A 27,327-nucleotide genomic window follows, 5' to 3' on the forward strand; every position below is an offset into this window, starting at 1 on the left:
CATAGTCTTCTCCAGGCTCAACTAACACCCTGTTCACTCCCTTATCCAGATTATTAATAAGTATACTACCCAATACGAGTCTTTAAGGCATCCCACAGGTAAACTTTTGCCATGATGAAAACTGACTATTTTCTTCTTCTCTTTGTTTTGTGTCTCTTACCCAGTTTCTGCATGGCAATACTTTACTTTACACATCATAACTACTTAAGTATCAGAGGGGTAGCCGTGTTAGTCTGAATCTGTAAAAAGCAACAGAGGGTCCTGTGGCACCTTTGAGACTAACAGAAGTATTGGGAGCATAAGCTTTCGTGGGTAAGAACCTCACTTCTTCAGATGCAGACTTGCATCTGAAGAAGTGAGGTTCTTACCCACGAAAGCTTATGCTCCCAATACTTCTGTTAGTCTCAAAGGTGCCACAGGACCCTCTGTTGCTTTTTACATAACTACTTAGTTTCTTTAGTAGCCTTTTGAGAGAGACTTTGTCCAAATAAATTATATTGTCTGGTTCCCATATATCCACTATTTTATTGACACATTCAAGGATTTGAATAGGTTAGTGAGGCACAATTTTCCTTTGCAATAGCTATGCTTATTATATCCCCAAAGTATCATGATCATCTAGGTCTTTTGTAATTCTGTTTTTAATTATCACTTCAACCAAATTGCCAAGGGCAAAAGTAAGGTTTACTCGTCTATAATTCTCCCAATCACTGCTAGATCTTTTTAAAATGCAGGTACAATATTTGCTACCCTCCAATCTTTTACTGTAGTACAGCGGTTCTCAAACTGTGGGTCAGGATCCCAAAGTGGGTTGTGACCCCATTTTAATGGGGTCACCAGGGCTGGCTTAGACTTGCTGGGGCTCAGGGCTGAAGCCCGTGCTCCACAGCCCTGGGTAGCGGCGCTCAGGTTACAGGCCCCCTGGCTAGGGCTGAAGTTCTTGGACTTGGGCTTTGACCTCTTCCCCGCCCGGGACAGTGAGGATCAGGTTTTGCCCCCACCCCAGGGCGGTGGGACTCAGGCGGACTCAGGCTTTGGTCCCCACTCCTGGGGTCGTGTAGTAATTTTTTTTGTCAGAAGGGGGTTGCGATGCAATTAAGTTTGAGAACCCCTGTTATAGTAGCTGACATTAATAAGAAATTGCATATTTTTTTTACTAGCTGCCACTTCATTCTTAAATTAATTCAGAATTCTTGGGCATATACCATCTGGGGCATACTGCTGTTTTTAGCTGATCGCTTTATCATGTTTGGATTCTTCAGCAATTTATACTGTCATCTCATCAGATGAGCAGAGAGAACCTCAACTCCCAAGTCTTCATTGCCTTAAAGGTGAAATTCCTTAACCTGGTGGATGTCAAAATGCCACCCTCTGAAAGGGAACTTCCTTCAGGATTTGCCCTGACTTAATCTATTAGCCAGTGCCAGTGTCCTGGAATGGAGATGTGCACCAGGAACAGTGCTCATCACAGGAACATAGGCTTCACATCAACATCCTGGAGCTGTGGATGGTCCAACTAGCCCTTCTGATCTTCATGGAGTCCTATAACAACCACCACATTCTGTTAGAACAGACAATACAGTAGTGGTCACCTATCTGAACAACCAAAGCAGAAAAAAGGGTGAGATCCTGTTGCTAGAATCAGCTCTTTTCTTCCATATTACACATTCTGGGGAAACAGAACCTCCAGGGTGACTGAAGGAACCTGGAGGAATGGTCATTCAACAGGGAATCTTCAGAACTGTATCTCCTACAGCTGTCTTCCCTCCATGGACTGTTTGCATCCCAGTCCAAGCACTTCCTGCTCACAGGGCAGTACGTACCTCAAGCCAAAAACCTGAAATCAGGAGGCTTTCTCAGTCCCCTGAATAGCAGTTATTTTATGTACCCCCACAACTTTGCCCACTGACCTGGAAGAGACTAAATAAAGCACAGTGAGACAAGTGCCAGGTGATTCTAATTTTCCCCAAGAGGCTAAGAGCCTCATTTGCTGAATATCTGTGGCACTCCTCCTTCTTCCAGATAGGCCAATCCTTTTCCGGCAAATGTCCATCCCTCAGACAGCTTTGAAGTCCTCAAGATCAAATCTCATGAAAGGAACTTCTTAAAAGTTGGATCATTCTGACAAAGTCCTGTGCACTCTGTAATATTCTCATAGGAAAAAGTATCAACTTAGGTTACTAGAAAGCATGGCTGTCTTCTCAGCTGGCACAGGTCTACTGAACTTGGGCAAAAATGATCCCCAACTCAAGTCAACTAGCTCTCTACAGGATCAAGCATTGGCCCTCATTGCCCTCAGGGGGTTTACTGAAGGGGAACTGAGTCACCCCTTTGTGACTATACTGCTAAAATTTAGTAAATATTCAAGCATTCAATCTTAAAATTAGCTTTTCTGGAGTATTCACAATTGTAACAACTGTGCTTGAGTTTTCACAGAAAGGACTGTGGACATGATCAGATCAAAATTTGCTTTTGAATTCAAATGAATGATTGCATACAATTTTTCCCACTATTCAATCAGCTCTAGTCAGATTTGGCACTGATATAGCAATGTACCAAAGCATGCATACTGTGAACGCACTTAGAGGGTGCACTATGTTAATATGTTTGTATGAAATTTTAAAACTAAGAAATGAAATTGTCCTATGAAACAGATGAAGTAATTATTTCTGTTCGCTACTGTTGTAAGTCAAAGTGTATATTAGAATTAGTCAGGAAATGCACACATTCATGAGAGGTTGGGTTGTATCCAGGCTTCATATAGTCTTACTCCACCGTTACATATTGTGATGTGAGAGTGATGAACAGGAATGGTTTAAATTGGGTGTGCAAGATGCAAAAAAAAAAAAAAACCCAAAACCAAGCCAGTCCTCAGGTCAACTCAAAAGCATGTCCACTCCTTCTTCCATGTTGCCTGACACTCATGGGACTCTCTCTCTGAACCGATAAGGTTACTGCTCTCTCCTTCAAATCCCTACTCAATACCAACCTTTCTTCCACCATTTAAAAGAAATTTTCCAGAAGCAGGTGGGGATAACTAATAATTTATCTACTTATAATAATAAAAAAGCAAATGTGTATATGTATGTAACAAGGATATATATTTGAGTGTATCTTTGGCTACCCTTCCACATACATCAAATGTCACCTGTCTTTTAAGGCCCCAGTCAAACATATGTACATGTTTAACTCTAAGCATGTGAGTAATCTCAATGAGCCAACTTTAAGCAGGTGAGCAGTCTCAGGATCATGCCCCCAAACAGTAAGTTTTATGTGAAGGGGGCCATATCTCTATATATGTAGGCACATTGCCTGTCACACTGAAGCCTTGATCCTCCTGATCAGGGCCTCTGGGCTCTACTGCAATATAGGTAGCTATTACAATATAAATATTAAATAATAATAAAGTGTTTCACCTGAAACAGTAAAAGTTAAATTCCCAGACTGAATTTAATCTTCTCCCAACAAAGAAATATGAACTGTGTGATACTCTTTATAATTTCATGGTGTATCCCAGTGTTACCACAAGCCTTGAAAGATAAGGGTTTTTTCTTTTAGGAAAATAAGTTATTAAATTTGTCAGAGAAGACACTAACAGAAATGTACTATAATATTTTTTATTAATTACAGAAGGAATTTAGTTTGAGAGTAGCACAAAATTTTGTTCAATTTTCACAGATAAAATATATTATATTAAAAAAGTCCTAGGATTTTAATTTTGTAAAATCCAATAGTGTTTAACTGAGCAAGTTATTCACTGTTTGGAGAAGTGCTCTGCAGGACTGTTTCATTCTTTTACAGCGCATTAGTTTAATCACCTAGGAGATTTCTAACAAATGATGAAATCTAAATGAGAACAGAAACTTAAGTTATCTTTGGATGAATATACTTAGTTTTACATTTTGTCTTAGCACCAGACAATGTGCTGAAAATAAAACAGTCTAAATGCACTTTAGTTTCATCCCACAAAATGTATTTGGCTCCTGTTAAATATAAAAGAGCACTTCCAGAATACTTTCTATGGACGTTATAGGGATTTTTCACTCTTTCCTGTTAACAACCCTCTTGAAAGTGAAATCTTTTTGATTCTTTAATTTTAAGTTTATTATTTTCCAATATAAAATAATTGCAATCAGTATAGTGGCAAATTATTAATTGCATGAACAAAAGGAGACAAAACAACACACAAAGGAGGAAAATCCTGTACTCCCTATTCAGGAAAAACTGCCATTACATGTTTTTCCTGAGCAACAAGTACAGGATCAGGCTCAAACAACATAACAATCATAATAATAAATACAACTCATAATAAAACAGACATGGTAATACAAGTTAATAATGAAAGACCACATTAAAATTGAGTATATGCTGCTTCCCTGTATAGTCCTACTTCCTCAATGCTGTTAGCAGTTGCAAATGTGTTCTGCTCTATAAAATCCATAAAGATATCCCATACATACAGCTTGATATTCAGTAAATTATCCTGAAGTTTATACAGAAGACAGACAAGCTATTTGACCACCACTTTTTCTCCATCTTTGTGCTCTTGCACTGTTATTGTAGGGTTGTTGGGTTTGTAATTATATTTGTTGTATATAGTTCACAGTTAGTAGCCCTGATAGCCCAAAGGTTGAAGTACTCACCAGGCACCATCTAATTCTAATAGACATATCATCTTAGTAGTGTATAAATATAAATAGGAGCTAATATGCAATCTTCTTGTCTTACTCATGAATCGCACCAGTACATCAGAAAGTTGACATTTGATTCCTGCTTCCCCATTTTTCCAGGTAAACTGCATTAACCCTATACCTCCCTCTGCTTCCCTCTTCCTCCACACTGGTTCAACTCTGCTAGCCAGTACATTGGAGGAGGTGGAGTCAAGGCTCCTCCCATTCCCTGCCTTTGTTCATTCACTCCCCATCCCCTACTGCTGGAAAGGAACAAATGGCCATGGCAGTGATGCTGTTCTCCTGCATAGGCTGCGATGAGGGGAGCCCACACAGGGGCATACTCCCCTGCATGGTGCATAAAGCAGCTTAAAATGGAGCCCAACGGAATTAGGATGCAGTATGGAGGATATGAATAAATTGTATTGTCTTATTTACATGGTAGATATATTTAAAGGTTGGACACATATTTTCCTTAGGTTAATTAATCTGAGCCCAATCCTGCTGTTATTGAAGTCAAGGGAATTTTACCATTGATTTCATTGAGAGAAGGAGCTGACCCATGACTTAGCTACTTATAGGTTTAGACTGGCTCCTTCTCCAGTGAAATCAATGGGCCTATGCAAGGGGAGTATATAAAATGTAATTGTCAGTTATATTTCTTCATATTCATGTGCATACATTTAAACAAAAAAGTAAAGCATGGAAAATGCTTGATTAAGAATATGCACATAGTGTAATAGAAATGAATGTGGTGAAGTACTAATGCAATACTTACTGAGTACGCTGGTGAAAGAAAAGGAAAGGTCATGACCCTGTTTCAGTACTATGAGTTCTCAGAAAGGAGATCTCAGAGTAGCAACGGGAACTCTGAAAAACAAAACCTCCAGTGCTAAGAATACACTCAAAATGGATCCTGCATGTAGGAATCTAAAGACACTGAAGACTGGAAAAAGCATAAACTACACATATATGATAACCATTCAAAACATTTATTCATGATTACATTAAAATTTGTACTAAATAACCCGGCATCTTGACCTAACCTGTAGACACTGGATGAGAAAACAGATATAGATAGTGAAATATTTAACTCTCGGAGAAGGAACCGTTTTTTTACTTCCAAACATTTGCCCAGTTTTCATATTTACATCAGAATTATGTGGATAGCTGCTAAAAACCCACTTTTATTTAGATTGTATGTTCTCTGGGACAGGGACTGTCTTTAACTCTGTGTTTGTACAGAAACTCTGTACAGGGCCTCTGTCACATCCTATATTGTTATTATTTGTAATACAGTTGCACCTAAAGGGCCCATCTGAAATCACTGCACTAGGCATTATATACTCTAAGAGATGGTCCCTGGCCAAAGGTCTTTCAGTCTAAATAGACAAAGTGTGGGAGATATGAAGTGATATTATTCCCATTTTACAGAGGGGGAACTGAGGCATAGAGACTAGTTCAGTGACATGTCCAAGCTCTCACAAATTGAAGCTGCCTCTTCTGAGTCCCAGGCCAGAGCTATAAAAAGTATCGGGTTTTTATAGGTAGATTTTCATATTTTGGAATCCAATACAAATTCAGGCTGAAGAACAAAAGAAGCAATGCTTTAGGGGAGCCATATTAGATTTCTCTTTTAGTGGGGAAGAAGTGTGACTGAGTGTTTAGAGCAGGGAATTGGGTGTCAGCACTCTTGGATTTTAGTCCCAATTATGACACTGACTCTGAGCGAAGTGAGGACAAGCCACAGTGCCTTGTCTGTGCCTCAGTTCCCTTATCTCTTAAATGGGGGTAAAAACACCTCCCTACCTCAAAAGAGCGTTGTGTGATGTTCCAATAAGGATTGTACAGCATGTCAAGTTCCTCGTATGAAAGGCCCAGTTAAAAGTGTTATATTTTACATCTCCTAACTTTTAGTATTTGTAGTAAGCAGTCCAACTGGATGCTCTGGCAGGGTCGCAATTTTGATTCTGAAGAATCAGGCCAATCTGAGCTATTATTAGTTACCCTCATTCTGCTGCAGCCCCTCCTATCCCAAAGCCAGAATCCCACAAAACCTCTATGCAGTCACACTGCTGCTTTCCAGCCTCTCCTATTCACCCAGCAATTTTATTCTTTTTGTTTGTTTGTTTTTCATATGAGTAAACCCATCCCACAGAGTCTGTGGAACAATGTGAGACCAAACAGATTTTATTTTTAAAAACTTCTTACAGCCTGATCTCAGGCGAGAGTCTAACTCCAAATGAGCTTCATTGAGTGCAAATACAAAGCTTGGAGCAAAGCCCATTGGGCAAAGAACCTCAGGGGCTATTAATCCACAGCCTACAATTTGTAAACGTGCAGGATACTGAGTCAGTAAAAAAATAATTTTAAACATCTGTGGTATTCTTTCAATTCTAGATTAATTACACTGCTCAGATTTTAATGTTAGCCAGAAATTTCAAGTCTCTCCACTGCTATGTTGGGAATGTTGCATTTTCCTTTGTGTTTATCACTCCTCTGCTACGGTAGGAGGCTTCCTGTCCAACACAATCTAATGCTGTCTTCTGTGTCCTACTTTATTCCGCTGCTCACCTTGTCTGCCTTTTCTTTCTCTCTTTGTACTGTGACTTTCTGTAACTCTTTGTTAAACAGCATTAATTATTATTATTACTTTTACGACAAAGGCTGTGTATATACCCCCACATCACTCCATCAAAATGGCGATATAAATGAAAATCTAAACAGGCTGTTTAATCCTTTTGAGAAGCTAATAATTATTTTCAATCAGCAAGGACTGCTCTGCCATTTCAAAGAATGATTAATGAGAGCAAATGTGTTAGTAATTTATTAGCAGCAGCTTTTGGGCGGGGGGACTCAGAAGTGGCAGCAGTAGCATCAACATCTGACTATGTAGAGGCAGTTCTTCGGCGCCGTATTATAGTCAAATATGAGCCCCATACTCTACAGTGATCTATACTCTATATAGTGACATAAAGCAACTGGATCTTATTAATGAATGGCTGCATGATTACCTTTTGTGGAAGTTTCATAGAAAAAACACCATCAGGTACCTCTTCCGCAACACTTACTCAGACATCAGTATTCATCAAGGTGTGTTTCTCTAAGAACAGAAACATATTCCACCAGAACATAGTGGAAAGGGTGTATAACAGGACGTGCATGCCCCGCACTGGAACTGCAGGGAATAATTCCTCTCTTTGGGCCAAGGAGGCCACACCCCCTCAACCCTTCTGGGCATGATCCGGTTGGAGGCGAGGTATAAAAGGGAACAGCCAAGTTCATTTGAGGTTGACTGCCAGAGAGGAAGGAGGTGTGCTGCAGATTCCTGCTAAAGGACCGCTGACACTTGACGACACAGAGGCCAGCCAGGCAGCGGTGACCCGTGACCCCCAGGCGCTGGATGCCACAGAGGGAGGAGAGACTGGGGAGATCTCCAAGACCACAAGCCCTGGAGAAGAGGGTAGGAAGTAACCCAGGGAGACTTTGCAGGGAGGTGATTGGAGAACTAGAGACTAGCTTGGCATGTTTCAGGCAGATCCCCACTGAGCTGGTGGCGGGCAAACCCGCCACCGTCAGGGTCCTGGATTGGGACCTGGAGAGGAATGGCCTGGGTCCCCCAATCCCAGTCACCACCCACACTGGGGTGGCAGCCTGCCTTACCAGCCATATGGACTTTGGCCGCTAGGCTGCACAGTCCTGATTGTGAGGGCTGCCCTACGGATAGCCATGATAGAGAGGGCAGGTGGATTGACTTTTGCTGTTAGGCCACATTACTCTGAGATCCAGAGGGGGTTGCGCAGACTTGACCATGGGCCTATAATGACCTGTGTCCCATTCCCAAAAGGGGACAAGGTGTATAAGTTGGAAAAAGAAAAGCAGAAGATGGGGAGGTAATAGGGAGGAAGGGAGGAATATCTATTGTAAGTAGACTAGGCTAACTACATGAGCTCCATTACCATAGTATCTGAGCACCGCACAATCTTTAATGAGTGTATTTATCCTGTGAGGTAGGGAAGTACTATTGTCCCTATTTCATGGCACAGAGAGGCTCAGAGAGACTAAGGGTCAGATTTTTAAAGGTACGGAATGTAGGCCTTCTTCTGTTCAACATTTAAATCTCTTTAAATTTAAAGAGCCACAGGACAAGTCTACACTTAAAATGCTGCAGCGGTTTTTCACATCCCTAAGCGACATAATTATACCGATGTACGTTTTTGTGGAGACCTGGCCTCAGACTCATTGAAAAGCAATGGGACTTAGGCTTTTAAAAGCCAGATTTTTAAAGGAGTTCAGATGTCTAGTGAGAATTTCAAAAGCATCCAGGCACCTGACCCCTTTTGATTTCAATGAGAGTTAGGTGTCCAGGTGCTTTTGAAAATCCTGCTGGGCACCTATCTGCATCTTCAGGCACTTAACAGTCTTTCAAAAACTGGTCCTAAATGCCTAAGTGACTTTTACAAATGTCACTTAGGCTCCTAAGTTAGTTAGGCATTGCAACATCAAGCAGAGCCATGCCTAAATACCTTCTCTAAATCTTGGCCTAAATAACAGGGCCCAAGGTCACTCAGGAAGTCTGTAACAGAGCAGGGAACTGGACCCCACTTTCCCACATCCAGACTAGCACCCTAAGGTCCAGACTGTCCTTCCTCTCAGGCATTATGACCTTCCTCGGGCACTAGAACATGCACAAAGGAGCAATGAATTCACATTCATGAATGGAAGAATGTAAAAGTGTTCTGAGAACTCAACAAATTACAGTTGTTCCAAACAGTTTTAACTTGCAAACCCAGCACTTACCACACAAAGCAGATATAACTCAAGCAGACACTGAACTTGGCAGCATTACAGGGATAATATTTTCCTAAGGATGAACTATTCTTGTAGAATTTTGCCAGTATATTAGACACAGATATGCTTTCCTTCATTAACAGGAATGCATGTCTTCTTGTTCCTCCTCATTCTTATTTAGCCTATGTATTTACAATGAACAATGCAAAGAAGGCCCGTTCTTTGGGATTTCTCCATGGTGCATTATAAAGTAGATTTTTTTTTTTTTTTGGCCTTCCTTTACAGTATAGAGGATTGACCACTGCTGGAAGCAAGATACTGGACTTCATCGACCAATGAGCTGAGCTGATGTAAAAAAGACAATCTTTTGTTCCATTCCCTTTGACGTCCCCTTCGCCATGAATTCTTTTGTTTTTGTTCTAAGTGTTGTATTTGTCTGAACTAGATTATAAGATCCTGAATTAGACAAGCTTGGCCAAGATTTTCAGAATGGACTAGTAATTTGGGGTCCTCACATTTTGGGTACCCACCTTGACACACTATTTTTAGAAGGTGTTGAGCACCCAGCCTCTGGAAAGCAGGCCCCTTTTAGGGTTCTTTCATCTCCCTCTTACAGTGCATCACTGTATTTGTCTGTCTGAACTCAATGAGCAGAGGACTAAACTTATAATGAACAGTGCCTCCCCCTAGCCCAAAGTACTGATAGAATACAAAGCCGTGTTCTGCATTTGACTTTAGAGAATGCAGCAGTAGTTAGAAACTGTCTGCACCAATGATTCAGGGACTGATTGTGCCCCCAAGATCTGTTCACAGAGGGGGGTCTTTGTATATGGATTTTGCCTCCCATGCAGAAGTGGTCTCAAATGCCTTTTCAGAAGCATTCCCCACAACTACCCCTGCAGCTCCATGGATAAATGGATCTGTGAAGGGGGAGATAACAGGCAGTGGGAAGGCTGGGGGAGGAGGGGCAGGGCCAGACATCATTATTTCTGTGTCCAGTAGAACCCAGTAGAGTGGAAATGTAATACAGCTTCTGTGGTGGGGACCCTTCTTTAAGGTGGTGTCCCAGGGTCTGCCACCTGCTGCAAAAGCCCTAGCAGCAGAACTCTAATGGAGCCACACTGTCTAGTTATGGAGATGGGGGCAGTGTCAGACAAAGGCATAGAGCCTGTGCACTGGTGAGCCTCTCTTCCTGCTGATCCTTCAGGATATATAGGCCTTTTGGGTGAGTCCTGGGGTCCATAGGGCTTGTAGGGGGGGAACCCTTCTTCCCCCCACCCCAATGGAAAACTTCTCTCTGTATCCTCCTGCAAAGCATTGCTACAGAAGGGGATGATCAGTCCCTCAATATTTAAGCAATTATACTTGGTTTTCCTCATCTTATAATATGAAGATCTGGAATATGTTCCTTGACTCATTAGTCAAATATGTGTAGGTAGGGGAATGACAAAGGACAAAGAGGCAAAAGCTTTTGAAATATCTCATGCTTGCATCAGGAAAGTGAGCATGAGCAAAAACCTGATGCAGGTGTCCTGTTCTGCCTTATGATTCAAAATAAGTTTTGTGCATTATGGATGGAAGGCTACTTTTTGCTGCTGAACACAGCATAGCATTCAGTGCATTACAGGACATTTGCATCCTGCTCTCAGGAAGGCAAAATGGTGGCAAATCTCTTGTCAGTCCTGAAAATGGACCCTCCAGAATAGTACATCTTGATAATGTTCGTATAACCATGCCAGAGCACCACAATGAGCTGGCAAGGGTTATGTTCACGAGGCAAAATGAGTATTTCCCATATATCTGCCTAATGAAATCAAATATATGAATAATTCCAATCTTAATTACATTTATCAAAGTATACATTATTAAAAGATGTGTTTATATTTCACTGAGTTATTAGGAGAACTTTCTCACACCATTTCTGTGGTTTCCAATGAGAAGAAAGGTACTGCTGGTCCTGGCTACAACTGATCCTGCAGACCTTATCTGGGATATCTGAGAACCTCTTGGTAGCATCAATTCTCTGATTGTTGGGCAGGAGCAGACAGAAGATTTTTAATGGGAAACTTTAGAAAAGCAAAGTTTTTTATTTTTCAGAAAAGGCATTCAAATGTTTAACTGGAACTACTGTGTACTTTTCAGTAACGTAAGGGAGCAAAGACCTGATGGAACATATTTAATTTGGTTCTACTTATCATGCAGAGCAGATTTATCCCAGTTTTCAAGAAAGCGAGTAGAAGCACAAACCAGTTATCGTGGCTTGCCAGAGAGATGAAAATTATGTGATCAAAAAAGAAATGTCTTTATAAAAAGTGGAAGAGTAGTGGGGTGAGGTGAAAGGATGAAATAAAGACTAGTTTCAATGAGTTATCTTGGGCACGTACAAGAAGAATCACAGACAAAAATGTGTAAAGAGCATGGTAGCTAAAATAATATGATGTAGGACTCCTGAACACTGAAGCAGTAGAGACCTTGAAAGAGGATATGAGAATGGCTGAAGATCTGAATTAAGGTCTTTTCTAAGCTATTCATTAACATTAGGAGATGAGCGATCCAAAATATATGCTTTTAAATGTGCAAGGAGGCAAGAGATGAAGATAATTTTATAATAGCCACAAGCATTGTGTCCAAAAATTATACATAAACTGATGGACATAAACTGATGGACATAAATGGTTTATATCTCAAAATACTAAAGGAGCTCTTTCAAATCATTTAGTATCTATAAGCAATGTGTGTTAGGTCTCAGGCATATACTAGACAATTGGAAAGGGGCTCATATTAACTCCATCTTTTAAAAGGTCTGAATTCTGAAATGTTAGGGCATTATCTATTCAGAGGGGGGTGAGGAGGGGTCAGATTCTCAGCTGGTGTGAATTGTCATTTACATTGCTGTAGCTGTACAGATGTAGGTGCACCAGTGCAAACCCCTAGTGTAGACAAACTGCTCTGATGCAAAAAATGAGTTGCAACAGTGCAGTTTAGCCAGGGTATTCTGATGTAGCATGTCTACATTGGGGATTAACACCAATGCAGCTACATAAATGCAAAAAACCCAAAACAAAACAATGTAGACAGGGCTTCAGCCAGTCCTAGGTAGAACTGTGTAATCTAACATAAAGGACAAAATGATAGATGGGCTTATAAATAAAGCAAACAAAGATACATAGTATTACAAAAATATGTGAGGCCAACTTTTTTTTTTTTAAAGAGGAACAGAGTAAAACTATTCGTCTACATTACTGTCTCTGTAAAGCTTTTGCCAAGCATTTCTTTCTAGGGCTTTGTCTAGACTAGAATCTAAGGGATGAGGGTTAATACATTTTAAAAGTCTAACACAGGCAAGGAACACTGCCTTTAACATATGTTAGCTGGTTGTGGTACAGAAGGTGGAGTTTATGCTTTGACTCAGCCAGGTTAGCGTGTGTTATAGTTAACGTGTGCTAACATCACACCTTTAAATCCTTGTCTAGAGAGACCAATTTCTATGTGGAATGCAGATATATAAATTAGAAAGCAAAATGGTTAAATAGGCATAAGCAAAAAATTAGTGTGATGACAATTGCAGTGGACAGAAGTCACCAGTAGGGTACCTCAGGAATCAGTGCTGGGTCTGTTGCATTTTGTGTGGTTTATTAATTGCCTAGAACAGGGCTGCGCCTGTAGATGGGCAAATTTTTGTGACGACTCCTAAATCATTATTAATACCTTATGTGACTCACAGTACGTCTTCACTTGTGCATTATCTTGACTTATCTACACTCAGGTAAAAATGGCCACACTGAAATGACACTCCAGCTGCTGTGTCCACACTGGTGCTGCACTCACTCATGTGTAGCACTAAAAAGACTTCTGGGGGAACATCCCATGATTTTTTGCATTGTAGTAAACTTTAAACTGAGCCACTTTATGAATTCTTCCTCAGTGAATTGTGGAGAATTTGTCTGTCCTTCTTGGGCACATGGAGGGAATCATAGAAAGGTATTGGAGAACTAGCAGCACTCAAGTAGTGCTAACTTGTGTCCACACTACAGAGTAGCCATGATACAAAGGGACAAATTGTGTTTATTCAAGCTTTAGCCTATACCTCCTAACAGGACAGCCAACTTGTGTTAAAAGCATGATGGCACTGGATCTAACAGCTTTTGTGTGTGGAAGGGACTTGGGTTAGGAGGACCAACCCTTGAGTTATAACTTGAGTTAACTTTATTGTGGGTTCGATTGGCTGCACACTCAGAAACTGGCATTAAAATTAGAGATTGGATCTTAAAATCTGGTGCTAAGTGACCACAGTGAGGTTGTTGGTGTGTTGAGAGCACAGTCTATCATGCTGAGCAACACTGTCTCATTGGTCTCTGTCATAGGGCAGCCCCTTCCTGGAGCGCCCTCCTGATCTGGCCAGTTCTGGGTGAAACTAGGACATGGATGGAAGGCTCTCCCTGTCCTAACCCAAGTAACTTGGCCTGGTCAGGGGCCTAACCTTGACAATACCTTGGCTCTCTATGAAGGACTAGTGTTTATATTATGGACTTTAACACCTAGATGGCTATTTTTGAGTTGAGTTTTAATTTTTCCTGTTAACTACAGGGCTCGATTGAGAGCTGACCTGGCCGGAGAGCTAGGCCATGGAAGCAGCAGACCAGTGTAGAATCAGGACACTACAGAGGAAGAACCCCTGCAGTGCAGAGGAGGGTGCTGTAGTCATAAGTGCACAGGATAAGAGTCTGTCTATATCCATTTGTTGTCTCTTATTTTATACTTATATTGCAAGCTTCTTGGGGCAGGGCCTCTCTTTTTGTTTTGTGTTCATACAGCACCTAGAGAGCTGGCAGGTCACATGGTACTGGCTCCTGCTCCTTGTTACCAGCTGAGAGAAACAACAGTTGAGAGGAGGAAATAAATAAGGAGCAAAAGTAGATAGTGTGATCCACTTTTTTCCAAAAAAAAAAACAAAAAACCACATTAACACATTAACAGACAGCTAAGAATATATATTTTCCTAATATTTTACCTTGTAAAAAAATTGCTATAGTTGCCACAGGGAGGTTACGTGTTTACAAGTGGTCTAAGCAATTGTGAATGGTAGCAGGGGTATCCACTTAACAGTCTCTCTGTTAATGTGTGGTCCACACTATGCAAAAGCTTAAAATTTAGCCTATTAACTCTAGTATTATTTATTTGAGTGTATTTGCCTCCCATTTTAAAAAATAAGCTAGTCATAAGCATTACCATACTTTATGTCAGACAGTTTCCCTGTGCAAGTTAGTATATAAAACATAACTTATAAATGGCTACCCACTGGGCATTAAAGTAATGTAATGAAGTTAAAGCAGCTGTTTTAAAACATATTCAGACAAAATCTAATCAATGAGATTTGGCTCTCTGAATTTCATGTTGTACTAATAGGTATTTAAAATGTAGCTGATATTAAATGAATTCTTCAAATCAAGTGAAAAGTCTAGCTATTTGAACACCTCATTATACTACACTGAAGATTTTTTTCATCCATGATATCCTATTAAGGGTTGTAGTGATAACCAAAATTGTATTCACTGGTATAATAAAAAGAACATACACAATACTATGATCCTGATCCTGCAGATCTTACACAGGCATAACTCCTGCTTATCTCAACAGAAGTTTTGTCAAATAAGGACTACAGAATCAGGCCTTTACTTGTTAGTCTACAATATGACTTCCAATAGAAATGTAATTTTCTGCTGCACCTTAAAAAAAACCCAAAACTTCAATCATGATTAAACACTTATGCAGGGATATTACTCTCCCTTCCCATTCACAGATCTTCTTTGAAGCAGGATGAGTGCATTAGCTTCAGGCTATTTAGCCTTAAATGGGACACCATCCGCTTCAAAACCACATTTCTCTTATGCCTACAAAACGTTATATCTTTCCCAGTAAAAATGCTACCTAAGATTACTATAACTGAAAGGAGTTAGCCTTGTTTTTGTTTTGTTTTGTTTTTTGGGGTTTTTTTTTTTTGCTATTTCTTTTCAATACTTTTACTTTGCCCATTTGACCATCGTGTATAAGCAGTTTCACTCTACAGTCAGGCTGTTTATATGATCAGGGTCTTAGTTTCTCCCTTGCTAAAAAGACCCTTATAAACTGCAGCAGGGGAATAGAAAACCTTTAATTTTTAAAGGATTTTGTTTTAATTCAGGACCTATTATTTAAAGGGCACGCTACCAGAAATCTTGATTTTTTTTTTTTTTTAATTCTTAATTTAAAAAAAACAACGAACTGACGGTGTCCTTTTAAAATATTCAAAATAAAAGAGCATTCATTCAGGTAGGGTGAAACATATTTTATATTAAAGTATAAATGATAGATATGGGCCTGGCTATTCCAAATTCAACCATAAAAAATATTCTGCAAATACTAATGTGGAATGAACAGTGTAGTAGAAGGGCCCCAACCTTACGAAGGAGAGCATAGAAAATGCATGGTTTCAATGTACAAACATGATCCAGCTTTAACTAAAGTCAATGAGTATTTTGCTATTAAATTTAGTGGAAATAGGTGAATGCCTTTTGAGAAGAACTGGTTCAATACAATGTATTTTAGCTAATAATTTCTGATACCTACATAACTAATCCTTGTCCTAGGTGGAGGCTATCAGCTATTAATATTTATATACTACAAGAAAATGTACTGCCCCAATCTTTTCTCTTAACATCTTCCTTCTGATTATTCCCATCATCTTCCAAAGCAGTCATCTCATTATATCTAGTGAGCCAAATTAATTGCTGGTGTAATTCAACTAAAGTCAATGGTGTTGCACCACATAAGAATTTACCCAACGTGATCACTATTAGATAAATATTATCAATATATATGGCTAAAATGAAACAGTTAATTTCAATCAATAGTGAAGTATAGAGACACCTATGAAGAGTAAAATAAAACTGAACAAAAGATTCAAAGAAAACAATTACTAATAAACAAATAAATGTGTTTTATGCTAAATCACTTCTGGAGTAAAAACAAAAAAATCTAGCTACAATAATTGCAAAATGAGCAGTATCATTTTAAAACAGAACCATTAGTCGAATGGATCCTAAATGTGACAAAAATCAATATCCATGTTTTGTTGAATTTAGTTTTATATTCTCTTCATATCACATTCAGCTTTTTCCTCGCATTCTCCTCCCATTTTTTCCCTTCCTTGGTCCCCTCCCTTTCTTTCTTTTCAATTTCAATGTGGATGATGTTTCCTCCCCCAACTGTGTTCTGAAATGTACTAGAATCCTTAGGGGTGTATACTGAGCACAAATAGTGCCACAAAGGTGAGAATTCTAGTAACTGTCTCTTTGGTGTTGGCCCATCAGAACTACATGAATGTGACACAGTCCATCTCTGTTCTCCCAGTTGATCCAGGAACAAAACAAATGTATAAAAGAGTGAATGGCACATGTGTACTTTAGCCATGAACCTGATTGCCTTTTTAGCTGCTGCTTCTCTTTCATACTTTTTCTCTTCTCTCTTTCACACACTGAAAAGATGGGACAAGGGGTACCATTTGATTGTTCTCATGCCAAGATGAGGAAAATAAACACCCACCCACCCCAAAAAAAAAAAAAAAAAACCTAACTCCTGGTGTGGGGGGTTATTTAATATTCTGAGTTGCTTTATGATCTAGTGGACTAAGCACTTGACTGGGAGCCCAGGAACTCCTAAGTTCTAATAATAGCTTTACCAATGAGTTTTTCCATGGACTCGATCAATTCACTAAGCCTCTCTGCCTCAGTTTATCTGTAAAAATTGATATAATAATTCTTGTTTGCCTCCCTCACAGGGTTGTCAAGAGAATTAATTAGGTCCAGTTCTGTCCGTAGGTGTGTGTGGACACCATTTCCATTGTCTTCAATAGGAATTGTGCCTATTTATCTGAGAGTAGAATTAGGCCCTTGAGTGTTGGACTTTGCACTGCTCTTTGAAGATGTGACAGGCTGAGTATTATTATAAATGTATTAAGGGAGATGCGACATATGCAAAAATATAAATGTTGAACAGGAAGTTTTATTACTCAGTCATACCCCTTAAATACTGTACAAAGGAGAGGAAAAGGCAAACACTAAATGGAGAATGGAATTATCCTTTGAATTAGTACAAATGTATGTCCCAAAATAGAAGGTGAAACAAGAAGATGGTTGCTGTCGAAGGAAAGTATGTTAAGTGCCTAAGAGTAAATTGTTCAAGAACATTTCATGCTTACTTAATGAATGATTACTCTATAATGTTGCCAAGGTCAGCAAAACCTTGGGTTATCTGTCATGTGAATGCCAGTTCCATGAGTTAGTGACCACAAATGCAGTAACTTAACTGAAGTTTTTCAAAGATGTGTGTACCTCTATTATTTATTTCTTTAGACTTAGTAAAAATGTGCCTATCCCATATGCTGTTGTACAAGTACAATCTTTACAAACTATATATTAATAAACAGGGCCAAGGTCCAAAACAGGGGATTCTCCCACTTCCTCCCTCCCACCCCCATATTAAAAAATGTCTTGGAAACACTTCTCTCATCCTTTTACCTTACTCCCCCGAGAACAGATACTATGTCTTGAAGGTGCACAAATTAAGGCTCTGGGAAATAAATGAAGGAAGTATGTTCCATAGTATAAAAGATCCCCTCACTAAATTTGCCTTGACTACAACCCTTCAAAACAAAATCAGGATCTGAAGAAATATTAAAATAAGACCTGAAGAAGAGCTCTGTGTAGCTTGAAAGTTTGTCTCTTTCACCAACAGAAGTTGGTCCAATAAAAGATATTACCACACCTACCTTGTCTCGCTAATAAAATCAGGAGGCTGTTTCTTAAATATATCCAGTGCTGTATTACCACCTGTGGAGAAAGGCAGTCCTTGAGTTAACTAGGACCAAATACATTTAAGGCTTTAGGGCTTAAAACTAACACCTTATATTCCATCCGGAAACATATCAGAACCCAGCTTAGATCACAGAGCAGAAGTGTAATGTGCTCTGTATGACAAACACTACTCAACGAGAGGGCTGCCACAGCTGCATGAGTTGAAGTTTCTGAATGCTGTCATGGTGGAGCCCCATGAAGAGTACTTTGCCGTAATCCAATCATGAGTTGACAAAAGCATGGGTCACTGAGGTGAGGTCTGAAAGGTTGTAAATGGTAAGTGCTTTTAGACACTCCTGCCGGACATCTAGAAACACATGATTAGTGAATCTGTGTAACACAAGGTGGGCATACTCCCCCAGCTGAGGGAGCAACTATCAACTCTTGCTACTTCTTCCAGTTTATTCCTCCAACCTACCAGCATTATCTTGACCTTGTCTGGATTACATTGCAAACCCTGATTCTGGCAAGACACTGGGTAAAGCAATCAACCCTCTCCTCGGGAAAAGAATAGACCTACTCAGCAATGACTCAATTTTTCATTACCAGGGCTAGATTTACATATTGGGCGCTCCTAGGCACTGCTGCGAAGCTGTTTCATTGCAGTGTAGACTTCTAGGTGTGGACTGGGGCCAGAGCTCTGGGACCCTCCCACCCTGCAGGGTCCTAGAGCCCAGGCTCCAGCCTGAGACCACAAGTCTACACAGCAATGAAACAGCCCAATAGCCCGAGCCCTGTGAGCCTGAGTCAACTGGCATGGGCCAGCCATGGGTTTTTCTTTGCTGTGTAGATATACCCCATGAGGGCAGATTCCTGTGCCTGCCTGGAGCTTCACTGACTTAAGTGAAGTTTCATGTGGGCTCAAGGATCTACCCACTGGAACCTAGGTGTAGAATGGTGACAATGCCTAAAAGAGCACTATAGGTCAGCAATTAGTTTCCTTAACGAATGGTTCATTTTGTTGTTAAAACTTTTTAATATATACCTATACATCAACGTTTGTAATTATTTGTATAACTATTAATTATTCTTGTGGGGATATATGATATATACCGTTAACTTTGTCTAATACTGTGCTATTCAGATTTAATCCTGGGAATCATTCTCTATTATGAACAGTTTTCTTGTAGTAATTTACTAAGCATTTTTTTAAAATGTTTATATATAGATATAATATAAGGGTTATATAGCCACTGTAAAGTAGATTTTGGTGCTATTGTGTGACTGCCTGCTGAACTAGCCAAACTGAATTTATAGCCTTATCCTGTAAACCCTTAATTCACACAAGTAGTTTGAATAAGGTAAATTGGAGTTGTGCATACTCAGCACCTCTCAGGATTAGACTCTTCTGATGTAATGTAATACATGGACCAGTCCTGCATTCCTGTATGCCCAAAACTCCCACTTGTGCTAATGGAAGTTTGGAGTGAACCAAGACTACAGGAGCAGGCACATGATATTTTGTTCTTGCTCTCAAGTGCTCTTTATGACTAGGTCATTTTTTTGTATAAAGAGGTTTCCCCCTCCCCCTCAGTTGGTTTATTTTTCCTGGTTCAATTAGGTAGTGCATTAAAGTGAACCAAACAGTTATTACTGCAAGTGCCACAATTCAGAAGTGGTTTCTTGAATAATTATTTACTGTTTTGTTTTTGTTTGGTCTGCTGGGTCTGTACAGTCTGTTCTGTCAGTGCACAGAATTTAAAGAATAATTCTCAGTGGATGTTATTAAACCAGTGCCATCTAAGTGCTTCAGTTTTCTTATTTATATACACAAAATAAAAATACTGCACCTTTTTGTTGTTGCTAAAATGGAAAGGATCTTGGTAACAATTGCTCTTTAATTTACTAGCACTGATAAACCAGACTTATTTTGATGGAGCCTTTGTCTAGTAACTGTTTGTTCTGTAGATTATATCGAAAAAATGTTTCCGTTCAGAATCTGGAAATTCATTCATTTTACCATTCATAAAAAAAATAATTTGTATGTAAATATAAGCTGGTGGACTGTGCTACCTTTGTTTCCTTCATTTATTTTAATCTCATTTGGAAGGTTTTTTTTTTTTTAACTGTTTGTTGATTTTGTACGAAAACTGATATGTCTGTGTTAGATGTGGCTTTGGAATTCTCTTTAACATTATAGCACTTGTTTTGGACCAGGTGTTGACCGGTCAAATTACAGGAACATGAAGTATAATTTGTACTTGTCACACAGGCAGCCCTCGTTTAAAGATGTTAAGTACTATCTTTTTCACCTGATTCAGTGAAAGGCCATCTAAATTTGTAGTGGGCAGTTATACCCTCTCAATGTGCCTCCGCCCTCAGCACTCCCTCACCCTGTGGATAGTGCTTTGTTATTTGAGCACTGGAATTATGCAGGACACAGCTGGTGAAGCAAGCTAGAGAGGGGTGGATGTGGGAGGGATGGAGCTTAGAAACCATGCCTGAGTTTGTTAATAGGGAAAAGCTATTTCAAATTGAGAGGATGCCATTTCCAAGTGATTAAGCCAGAGAGAAACATGATTTATTATTCTTCCATGGGAACTGTAGGAGATATGCAGTTATACCCTAATGCACACAATGGTCCAGATTGTCAAATGTAGGTTCCAAAAATTAGGTTCCTAAAAATTTAGGCACCTTAAATAAAAGAGACTTGTTTTTCAAAGGACTTGGACACGCAGAGCTCCCATTGACTCTCGCTTAATATTGACTGATTATATTTGGACTCATTAGAATAATATTAACATACATAATAATGACCAATTAATTGAAAGGTATAAGAAATATTAAAGTTGCATCCCACTCTTTTGAATGCATCACATAGCACAGTGTGGGCTATAGTCTGAGTGGTGGCTGGAGCAGGGGACTGGCAGTCAAAACTCCTAATTCTTGTCCCAGTTATGCCACTAGTTTGCTGTGTATACTTGGGCAAATCACATAACCTCTCTGTGCCTCTGTTACCCATTTTACAAATGGGTATACCAATACTTACTTACCTCATAGGGGAATCATAGAGTGAAAGTCACAAAAATACTTAGGCCTCTTAGTCTGGGGTTTAGGTACCTAAATCCCAGTTTTTAGGCTCCTTGAGATCCACAAAACTCCCCCCAAAGCCTGTAGGTGCCCAAATTCACTCAGCGCCTAAGTTTTCAGGTTAAAAGTTCCCTAGGTGCCTAAGTTTCTGCCTCTAAACATGTGCACCGCTGCCCCATGCTAGGCAGCCAGATGCCTATCTTCCACCTAAGCCCTAGATTGATCCATGAACTGGGGGAAGATAGGCCTTGCCTGCCTAGCTCACATGAGGAGCCCAGTTTGACAGGCATGTACAGAAGCCACCTACCAGAGTAGGTCCCATTCAAAAGCTGCTGGTGGTAGTCCAATGGTTACAGCACTGATGTGGGATACTTGGGTTCAATTCCCCACTCTACCTGATGGGGAGAAAAGATTTGAACACATGTCTCAGCAGAGTCCACTGAGTTATGGGGGGGGCAGGCTCTCAGGCTTTCCTGTTGAAGATTTTTCCAGTTTGTATAAATAATTGGAGTCACTGGGCTAGAGAGAGAGTGTGTGTGTGAGAATGACTTCATACCCTGGCATCAAGGTAGGAGACACAATCCAGTCCCTCTGCGCCGATGATGACTGTTTATTTAGCTACAGTGGAACAGCTTTGACAGACGAGATTGAGAAAGCCCCATATCAGACTATCCCAAAGCTCTGAGGTTCAAGCATTTACCTGAGGTGTGTGAAAGATCCCATTAAAATCCTTTCTCCCCCTCAGGTGAGTTCTCTAACCACTGCACTTAAGAGTATAAGGTGGGCACCAATTCCTCTTCCAGATGTTTTGTGTGGAGTGAGGCAGGCACCTAACTCATTCTCACAAAACCTGACTTAGGTGCCTAAGCCACCTGACTGCAGGAGAGGAGTTCCCAGTTGTGGATTGCAAGCAGAGACAGCAATCCTTGCAGCCTGGACTTAGACACCTATCTCTTTGGGAAGGGAAGGGCTTAGGATGCACATCTGTCCTTGGCATCTCTTGTTGGCTAGTTTGATATCTCCCTGCCTAGCACGCTGGCTTTTGTGGATTCCATTCTTAGGCACCTATCTCTTCCTGTGCATTGTATAGGGAGCCTATGAGCATAATTCAGGCTTTGTGGATGACAGTATTATTCCTGTGATTTTCTAGATTCCTAAAAATTAGACATTACAACATTCAGCATCACAGCACCCAAGTGGATCCAGGTCATAATGCTTAGTTAGTTCAAATTTGTAAAGCACAAGACTTTCATATAGAAGGTACTATACAAGTCCAGTCAGGAGTGCTGAAAGCTCCCTAGAAGTGGGGGGGGGCCACCAGCACCCAAACCATGGTTTTCCCCCTTCCCCCATGGCCCCACCCCTTCCCCAAGGCCCCGCTCTTGCCCTGCCTCTTCCCCAAAGCCCTGCCCCCACTCACTCCTCTCCACCCCCTTTGTCCCCATCACCCACCCTTAAGGCACGTAAAAAGTGATGGGGCCATGCCCCCCTGTTCCAGCACCCCTGAATCCAGCATCTTTTTATTTTATATGTTGTTCTTACTGGGACTGATTCTGCAGTTAGTCCACTTGCAAAGCTCCCAATTAGGTCAACTGGAGTTTCAGCGGAAACTGTAGAAGGAGGCCCACTATAATACTCATTGACAAGATTCATTATCAAGGCTCCTTCCGAGTCATTATGAGCTACATCAGTACTCTAAAATATTTTGCTGATGAGTGGATTATTTAAATTTCTCAATGCACCATTAGCAAGACGATTTTAAAAATTAAATAGCAAAAGGATGATTTTCCTTTCCTATCTTGCTCTCTAGCCCTCAAGGCTGTGGAGGAAAGTTTGAAAATGTGTCATGAGTCCACCCTAATGGCAAACAGAAAGAACAACCAAATGTATTGTTTTTAAAATCTCATCCTTTTTAAGCCAATCTCATGATTTTGGTAGGTCTAACTCATTATTTTTGAACACGAGGGGTTGGCAATACTAGGTGAGGGGAACTGGCCTTAATCTGTCTCTTTCCCTTCAATTCTGCAACTGGAGGGAGACTGGATTAAGTTACGTGATGCAAAACTTGGGTGGGATGTGGGATCCCCCAACAAGTAGAGCGCCTCTGAAGACCAGGAGTCCAAACAGATTCTGTCTTTGTGCCTGAGGCCAGCCCTCAAAACAGAGGGTCGAATTCTCTGGTGCTCTAAGTGCAGTATCACAATGTTATTGCAAGTCTCGCAATATTTGGTGGTTTTTCTAATGCCCAGCAGCTGGAATCAAGAGATTGCATGAAAGCCTCCGTTTTCGGTGAAAAATAAAAAATGGTAGCCCCCACACAGCGGTGCAGAACCGCTGGTAAATGGGAACCAAGCATACCCGGAGGACTTGGAAACTAGAGGGCAAATATGAACACTCTGAAAAACGATATTTTAAATATCTCGTGATTTTTGAGCCAATCTCACGATTTCTGAATGCTTGGGGCTCGCAAGGCTCTAAGTGGGTGCCACCCAGTAAAAGGCCATGCAGCCGCAGGTGGTTCTGCTGCTCCCTTCACGCCACACCTGCTTGCCCTTGCGTTTGTCTTAGCTGGCTGCAAGCAGTCGCCAGCTCCATTGCACGCTGAGAAGGGAACAACAAACAGCCTTGCACAGAGCGGATCCGGTTTACACCCCCCGCGTCATCCCACCCCTGCAGCTGCCCGCAGAGCTGGACGCGTCCTGAGCGCAGCCCTGCTGCCTCTCGCTAACACAATGACGCTGCTGCTTTCTTACCACAGCGGGAGCGCGTCGCAGCAGCCCCTCCCTCGCAGCTCGTCTCGTTCGGCCAAGGGTGGGGAGAAGGAGAAGGAGGAGGAGGGAGGGAAATGGGAGCGCGCAACATAGGCGCAGGGCTGATCGAACGCGCCCCGCCGCGCGGGCGCAGCGGGGGCAGGCTAACTAGGGTGCGGCGCCGCCGCTGCTACTGCGGGGTGGGGGAAGTGCCCAGTGCCAGCAGTGGCGGGGAGGGGAAGAATGGCTGTTGGCTGAGGAGAGGGGGGCTGGCGTTGTGTTGGGGGCGTCCAGCTGATTAGTTTGAGGGAGGAAGGGAAGTGGGGGATGTGGCGAGCCGAGAGAGCGCTTAGCTGGGGGGAGGGAGAAGGTGGACATGTGGCTGGAAGGAGGGATGCGGGCATGGGGCGATAGGGGAGGGGGAGAAGAAGGAAAGGTGCTGAAGAAGGGTTTGGGGCGTTTGACTGAAAGAGAACAGGGGGGATTTCCCCCAAAATCATCTAGGGCTGTAGGGTCAGTTAGCATGCAGGAGAGTCCGTCCCTGAAACAAACATAGCTAACCAACCCTCTGTCTCCCCCAGGCCAGGCATACACTCACACCCTGGAGAGGACGTGATTAAAATATGGCTTCACCTTTGCAATCTTTGCTGTCATGCATGTGCAAAAACGAGCTGCCTGAGTGGTTCTTAGGGTGAAAATAAGCCCTTCACTGGAGTGAGACCTGTCAAATATTAGTCCTAGAACAGGTCTGTGGTGCTTTCTCATTGGGAAAACTTGATTTTCCTGATTTTTTTTTTTTTTAAAGAAGCCTGCAAGTGGTTGAAAGACTTGCCCCTGGAGGGTTTCTAATCGTGCAAAATGGATCAGCCTCTTGAATGTATTTACCTTTGCAAAATAGTTCCTCTCTGCTGTGGCATTTGATTAAAATAGGACTAAGAATGACTCCTGCATTTTTGGAACATGTTGGGATGACATAAGATTTTTTAAAAATGCTGCTAAATAATAATATTACATTGAAAACGGCTGGATCAAAACATGTTTTTAAAGGACTCTGAAGTTATGTTTACAGGCTCTTATTTTTAAATAGAATTTTATAATGGTAACAAAATAATGGATAATAGGGAACCAGTGGATGTAATTTATTTAAACATTCAAGAGGCTATTAGGGAAAGTTGCTAACCACAGAGGGAGAGGTAAATCCTGTCAATCATGGATTAAAATCTAGTTATGAGATGGGCGGGGGGAAGAAAAAGAATAAATGGCAAATTCTCATTGTGAAGAAAGTTAATAGTGGGGTGCCCCAGGGATCAATACTAGGCCCAGTGTTGTTTAATATATTTATTAAGGGCCTGCTGGAGATGCTGACTAATGAGGCACTGAAATCTGCTCTCTTCGCAAATGATATAGGTTAGACAAGATTGGGAAGGATTGTGAGGCACAACAGAACGACTTGACAAAACTAAATAATTGGGTAATGCAATGGCAGATGGAATTCAGTGTAGGTGAGCTCAAGGTAATGCACCTTGGAAGGAATGATTTAAACTATTTGTACACACAGATGGGTTCTGAATTAATTGTAACCTTTCAACAACAGAATGTAAGCATCCGTGTGCACAGCTTAATGAAGATGTCTGCTCAATATGCTATGGTGGTCAGAAATAGCAAATAAGATGTTAGGCTGTAATAAAAAAGGAACAGAGAAAAATACAGAAAATATTGTAATACCATTATATAAAACATTGCTAAGTAGATTCTTCCTTTGATTATTCTGTTTTGGTCACCTTTATCTTAAAAGGTATTTTGGGATAACTCTGTATGAGGAAAAAATTGAATGACTATTTAGGGCTCAATCTTACAAAGTTCTGAGTGTCCTAAACTAGTATTGACTACATTAGTAGCTCAGTAGTTCAGCACCTTACAGGAAAAGGGCCTACGTTTTTGTTTTTTGTGCAAAAAGTACAATTATATATATACACACACAACGAAGGATGGAAGAGAGAAGGCCATGTGACATCCTTATTTTATCTTGTCCCTCAATAGTAAGGGGATATTCAAAAGTATATCGTTTATCTCTGCAATGTATAATTAATCTGTGAAACTCACTGTCAGAATGTTATTGATGAAAATAGCTTAGTTTAATTCACAAATGGATTAGCCACATGCAAGAAAGAGCAGGCCAAATCTGTAGCTGGTGTAGAGTGGTGTAGGTCCTTCAAAGTCCATGGAACTATGCTGATTTGAGCACCAGCCGGGGATCTGGCCCAGCATCTGCAGTTATACAAAGATAAAATTGACAACAGCTATCCATCTTCCTGTATTGAAGCCAAAACTGAATGCCAGCTGGATTAAGATAGAAACCCCCCAAACATATATCTTCACCACTGTATACATAACTGTTTGGCTGCTTTATCTTGGGCAGTTTGTCTTCTGAACTATGGGGCCAGGAAAAAATTCTTCCCATTCATCCATGGTATAATATTGTTCAATTGCAGGTGCATTATAAGTCTTCATTAGAAGTAGTTAATGTAGACACTACTGGAGGCCAGATCCACTGGACTAAGTGGGTCACTAGCCTGTTTTGTCACAGCCGTTCCTATGTTTAGGCAAAAGATGTGTGACTGAACTTCAGATGTCCTTTTAGCTGTTTGTTTTCTTTCCTGAAATCAAATCCCTGAGCACTGTGCAAAACAAAAATAAACCAAGGCTAACTAGCAATAATGCATGAGCAAGAACAAACCTAGTAATAGGGTAAAAATAGATAAATTCAATTTAAGGCTGCTACAGTCACAGAGCAGTTTGTTTGTTTGTTTTTATTCTGCAAGCATCGTAAGTATTCTGTGAGGAATCAACTGCCCTTGACAAGTTATACATTAAAGATAATGATTGAAGTGTTAATAAAACATTATAAACTGACAGAAGTTTTCTTCTCAAATATGAAGACCTTTAGAAAATCTGTAAATGAAATTATTGAGCAATTAATGTTTGTAAAGCCTGTGGAAGATTAAAAGCTTTACATAAATGCTTATTAGTGTATTAATAACAAACCTTACCCTATCAGATTTACTACCATTATCATCTAGGGTGGGTTGGGCAGTACTCCATGGCAGATAGAGGAGTGAGTCAGTGCAAGAACATCTTTGAGAACATCTTTCACTAAAATTCCTGGAGACTATCCCCAAGAAAACTTCAGATGGA

General features: G+C 40.7%; 1 long non-coding RNA gene across 1 annotated transcript in view; it reads right to left on the reverse strand.

Moving 5' to 3' along the window:
• LOC117874881 overlaps positions 1–24,349 on the reverse strand; it is a 364,430-nt gene extending 340,081 nt beyond the window's left edge. The window contains exons 1-3 of the long non-coding RNA XR_004645101.1: positions 24,136–24,349; positions 21,690–21,777; positions 18,268–18,328 (exon numbers count right to left, since the gene is read on the reverse strand). This is a non-coding gene — a long non-coding RNA (uncharacterized LOC117874881). The remainder of the gene's footprint in view (positions 1–18,267; positions 18,329–21,689; positions 21,778–24,135) is intronic.
• Between the last annotated feature and the right edge of the window lie 2,978 nt (positions 24,350–27,327).

The sequence above is a fragment of the Trachemys scripta genome, chromosome 3 (genome assembly GCF_013100865.1).
Source record: "Trachemys scripta elegans isolate TJP31775 chromosome 3, CAS_Tse_1.0, whole genome shotgun sequence".
Lineage (NCBI taxonomy): Eukaryota > Metazoa > Chordata > Testudines > Emydidae > Trachemys > Trachemys scripta.